Below are 6219 nucleotides of genomic sequence, written 5' to 3'. Positions count from 1 at the left end.
TTTCTAGGCTCCACTTTATACGTATGCTAATGCTACTTTCAATATTTTTTTTTAATGCATTATTAGTTCCTTTCGCATTAATGATATGAACAGCTTGCATAGGGAGAGTCTTGCACATATAGAGTAGATGGAGTGGAAATGATATAAGCTATTGAAACTAACCAGTGGCGGTTAGGGGTATGAATAGGCTGAATTAGATTATCTTTTAACTTTAAATAAATTAAATTTGTATAAAATATTTTGTGTTTGATTTGATCATTTAGTCTTAAATAAGTTAAAATTATGAGTCTAGTCTGACCTATATTAAAAAAAAAAGTCTAACATATTAGTCTGTTTAAGCCTATTAAGTATTTAATAATTAAAAATGACTAAAATAATATTATTTTATTATTTAAAATTATTAAAATAAAAATTTATTAATTTTATTTAAAATAAAGATTTATTAATTTTATTTAAAATAAATAATATGATATAAGCTGATGTGTAGGTTTATAGCCTTATAGGTTAGGCATATAGAAAAATGCTTATGACCTCTTTCTAAATAGGTTTTTTTTATCTGAGCCTGTTCTATTTGGCTATATGTAATAGGCCGAATCATAGATTCTTATTAGATCGGCTAACTCATTTACATCTCTAATAGCAATAAGTTTTGGCAATTTGTTTGATATTATTGTTTTAAACTTTAATGACATTATTAAAAAGAAAAGGTTGGAAATCATTTAGATTTCATGTTTCATTCTCTTTTCTTTTTGCTTATTTGTATAACATCCCTAGGAATATATAACATCATAATAAAAATTAAAAAATGACAATGTGCTCTTTTGAAAGGCAATCACAAAGATGTATCGGGTCCCTGTTTTGACATTACCAAGTAATAATGGGGGACATGATCCCAAAACACAATCAGATGATTGCCAATCGCCAAATGAAACACGCTAGTCAATGATTTCAAAAAAAAAAAGAAAAAACGCTAATCAATTATCAAGGCCATTTGACCCTAGTAGGGCAATTTTAATAACCTTTCACCAGAATAGTTTCACTGTGAAATGAAATACCACAATGATGCAAAAAGACGCGGTGGGTGAGAAGACGTTTTAAGACGCGTTTGGGTACTTAACGTGAAACATGCAAACACCAACCCGTGAAAAAAAGCTGCAACGGACATGAAAAGCTGCAACCGGACATGATAGGTAGACTGTCGCGTAACTGTTGCAGCCGGACACCTGAACGTGATGTCTGTGCAGCTGCGTCGTAGCAGCCAATGCTGGACCACCACGGAAAGCGGTCGACTGACAGCCGCGTCCCTGAACGTGAATCTGCAAAAGTCGCATCCCTGATCGTGATGTACTCCCTGGCGCGTTAAGCTTCCTGGACCACACTACAAAATCCCCCTCCCCTTCCCCACAGCTTGTCCATTGTCGAGGGAGGCTGTCGGGGGAAGCTTGGAACGCGTCTGGGTCGTGAAAGGAACGTTGCCCTCCATTGTCTTTCCTGCTATTTCTTTAATCCTAGTTTACCAGGTAAGTAGTATTTAATGTTTTAGGGTTTGAAATATGTTATATTTAGGGTTACGGGTTCTGTTTTTGTATAAGAATAGTAGGTTAGTAGAATCCTAAAGTTGAGTGCTTGTTTTTGTTTATATTATTATTATGATTGTATTTTATTGCAAAAGATGTTATTATTAACGTATTAGGTAGTTGATAAAAATTGTTAAAAATGCTAGATTTATATTATTAAAATATTAGGTTAGTGGTTTAGTATTTTATGTATAATTGTATTTTTATGTTGTTTAAAAGTCCCGTATTTTATTTAGTATCAGAAACAGCTTATTATAGGGTGGAACTTTTATTCTATTAAAATTGTTAAAGATGCTATATTAATATTATTAAACTTTAATATTAATCAATTCACTGTATTCTTATTCATTCTATACCATTTAATATTATTGTTTCCCAAATTGAGTTTGTGAAAAGAAACCATATTACAATATAATTATAATTCGACACTGTGTGTTTTCTTGGTTTTTCAAATAAAATTTTATTGTATAATAACATAGTTGTATAGAGATTAGTTTATATATAGACACATAATTATTTGGCGCTATATATAATTATAATAACATAGTTCATGCCATACCATATAATTATTTGGTGCTATATATAATATATATATATATATAATATATATATATATAGACATAGTTGTATAGAGATTAGTTTATTGTATTAATTATTCTATTAATATTGTTAAATATAGTAAATTTATATTATTAAATGTGTTGAAAATGTTATTTTTCTAGGATTAATATCCTTGCACCTGTGGCCTTAAATTTTATTCATAGGTTAGTTTATTTAATTTTTATAAATTGGATCTAGTCTTATTTATATTGTTTTATATGTAATACCGTAAAGATTTATTATTATTGTATTAAAGTTGTTAAATATGCTTATATAGGGTTGTATGGTTCTTCCCACATTGGCACTTCCTTTCATTTAAGTAGAGAGACAACGAATAACCCCCTTTCTGTGTTATAGGGTTGTATGGTTCTTCCACCTCAAATAAGGTTGATTCTCTATTGAATGCACGCACAATGTGGCTCGAGGCTGCAATTGCTTCTCTCTCCATTCTTCTGTTGGCATTATGGCAAAACTTAATACTCGCATCAGCATCGAGACTAGCTTCGTGACCTCTCTTTACAAAGTAATGCACAAGCTTACTATAAGTATGCTTCACCATAGATGTAATAGGCATCCCTCGAGCTCCCTTAAAAATGCTATTCACGCATTCAGATAAATTTGTCGTCATATGACCATAACGACGTCCATCCACGTCATATGCACGACTCCATTTTTTCTTCGGAATGCTATCAATCCACGTTGCTACCTCTGGGCTATTGCTCCGGAATTCCTCCAACTTAACATCAAAATTGACCTTTGATGGAGTATAACCTGCATATAACAACCAATGGAAGCGTCATTTTTTGTATTTGGTTACAATATTACTTAAAATGTTATAAAACTTATTCTTGCACCTAGATTCTTTAATTGACATTTCCATTCCTCATTCTTGAATCTTTGGTTGAAGTTACTTCCAACATGTCTAAGGCAAAAAACATGGTACGCCTTAGGAGGCTGCCAATCAAGATGTGGGTTTGCAACAGCCGATAATATTCCACGGTGCCGATCTGAGATTAGGCATATGCCTATTTTTTGAGTGACATACAAACGTATACATGACAAAAAATATTCCCATGACTCCTTCGTCTCACCTTCTACGACTGCAAATGCCAAAGGTAATACTTCATCGTTTCCATCTTGCGTTGTGGCAATCAATAATGTACCTTTATACTTCCCATATAAATGAGTGCCATCAACTTGTATAACAGGTTTGCAGAAGTTGAACGCGTCACAACATTGCTTGAAAGTCCAGAAAACTCTATGGAAAACCCGGTAGCCATTCACAACACGATGGTTTTCCATGTAGTCATTTGTTTGAATGTGGTAAACAGAACCCTCCGAAAATGTCAGCATGTAATTAAACCATTTGGGCAAATAAGCATAAGACTGGTCCCAATCGCCATAGATTTTTGCCATGGCTTTTTGTTTAGCCTTCCAAGCTTTCCTGTATGAAATAGTAAACCCATAATTGTTTCGAATTCTTTCTTATATCAAGCCGATCGATACATGTGGTTCTTCCTTGACCATATCTGTCAACACAATACACATTGGCACATCATTGTATATTGAAAGTGAATATTAACACAAGAGACACCACAAATTTATTTCGACAAAATACACTCACCTAATATAGTTGAAGCAATGAAGGCGGAATCAAGATGTCTGTGATCTTGAGACAAGTTACAAGTGACACAATTGTGAGGTCCCTCCCATCTACTCACAACCCACATTAATCCATTTTTTGGTTTCATTGCCCTCATTCCCATGGACAACCCGACCATAGTCCTTGCACCTCAAAACTAGCTTCATAGTCGTGCTCTCAACAACAACAGCTTCTTTATTAATTTTCATACAATATGACTTCACAGTCATTTGCACTGATTCCTTAGAATCAAATTCTTGTTTCACAGACAACTCATCCCCAATGGTCCATGCACCACGATACTCTCTCTCGTTGTATTCTCGATCTTCTTTGGGATACTCATAATTAATGTATGAGTAATGTGATATTCCATTCCAAAATGGAGATACATTAGGACCTACATTAGCGGTCACATTGGTACCTATGTAACATACAAACAACTAAATCGTTAGTTGAATACGTTGCAAATATTTTTAATTTTTTAATTTAAATCACTTGTCAACTAACCTTCAACGACATTTTCATACCCAACAATACTCGATGTGGTTTCATTGACGTTGTTGTGGCATCCCATCGGCACATCGTCGTCATCTTCACTATTCGACTCATCGTCATTATTTTCAGCTGCCAGGCACGCATCCTCTTCTTCTTCTGGTTCATCATCGTTCTGATCATATGTTGGAATGTCTTCATCATCAAATATAGCAGCGTTGGGCACTACTGGAAGCACAGATGATGATGCATTCCTGTTCAACATATCAATGTCTGGTGCTGTATTCAGATCAACTGACTGAATCGGTAATGACAAATCATCGGTATTTTGAAAATCTACGTATATCTCCACAAACTTTCTAGCATGGGTTTGATCAGTACTCGTTTCAGCTTGTTCCACAAAAATATCTAATATAATATCAACATCATCATCATCTGTAATTGATATTGCTGTGTATTCAGAACTGCCAGCAAGAGCTCTTACAGTGATTTCAGAAATATGTTGATTCCCTAGTAACCCCAATTTATGGTGAATGTTTGCTTTCAAGCCCTCAAAAGTAGTACCCCGTGTAATACGCATCGGTCTCTTTTCACCTTCAAATGTTACACCACGACGACCCATCACCTTTCTACCATTATAGTATATAAGTGCATGAATTGTTTGTAAATTTGAACTCATTTTTCCTGTAAATAGTTAAACAAAATATAAATGCAATAAAATTAGTAATGTCATAATAAAATAATAATTAAACGAGCAAATATAACATTGTACAAACCTTCATTGAACAATGAAAATATGTAATAGATCAACAACACAGCTTTCAGTTAACAAAACGGGGAAACACTTAGGTAAAATGCAGAAAGAAGGAAACGTTTAGACAACTTCGGGGAGTGAAAATGAAAATGCAGTTCTGGAAAGGTGTATGTATATGTAGGTTTTGGTCGCGGTGTACTAGAGAACATGTTATATCCGTGGCTGCATCAGAACCGCATCAAATGCAGGGATGTCATTGGCTGACTACATCGAGACGCGTCTGCATGACTACCGTTTCTAGACGCGGCTGGACGGGTTACATGTTCCTTCTGCAATATTCCCATCAATCACCGTGTTTGGTCGTGAAATGTGTAAAGGACGCAGTTTGTTTTCTATCACCAACAAACATGATCCTGTATGTGCCGCGTTCCAGTCCATCAATCAGAAAACATGATCCTGCACGTGTCGCGTTCCATGCATCAATCCGGTCGTGAAATGTGTAAAGGACACGGTTGGTTTTCCATCACCAACAAACATGATCCTGTACATGCCGCGTTCCAGTCCATCAATCAACAAACATGTTCCTGTCCATACCGTGTTCCATGCATCAATCACCCGGTTTGGCATAAAACTTGTAAAGGATGTGGTTTATTCACAATCACTTCTCAACGTGATACTCTATATAACGCGTTGTTCTGCATTACATAGGTAATTCATTTCACCGTGAAACTATGCCGGTGAAAGGTTATTAAAATTGCCCTACTAGGGTCAAAAGGCCCAATTATCAAATATGTAGGATAAAATCTGTTGGTAAGTCAAAACCAATAAATATACGATTTGATGTTTGTTATTTTAAATGACATAAATTATGTCATTTTAAGAAAGATATAGACACAAGAAATGAAAATCATGGGAGAGAAAGTGAGTGGTTTTTTTTAATTTAAATTTTAAATAAAAAATATTTTTTGTGTCTTTCTCTCTCTTAAAATGACATAACTTGATGTCATTTAAAATGACAAATATTTTTCACATCAATATATAGTAAAAATAAAATATACAATCATTATCTTAATCATATGGCATGTGAGTAAAGAAACAAAAAATGCATTATAGTCATCGATCGGAAAAACATTTCTAACTGCACGCAGCGCAAT

This window comes from Gastrolobium bilobum, unplaced genomic scaffold (genome assembly GCF_033153095.1).
Source record: "Gastrolobium bilobum isolate Gb01-03AN ecotype WA unplaced genomic scaffold, APGP_CSIRO_Gbil_v1 utg2745, whole genome shotgun sequence".
NCBI lineage: Eukaryota > Viridiplantae > Streptophyta > Magnoliopsida > Fabales > Fabaceae > Gastrolobium > Gastrolobium bilobum.
Note: the sequence above shows the minus strand (reverse complement) of the source record.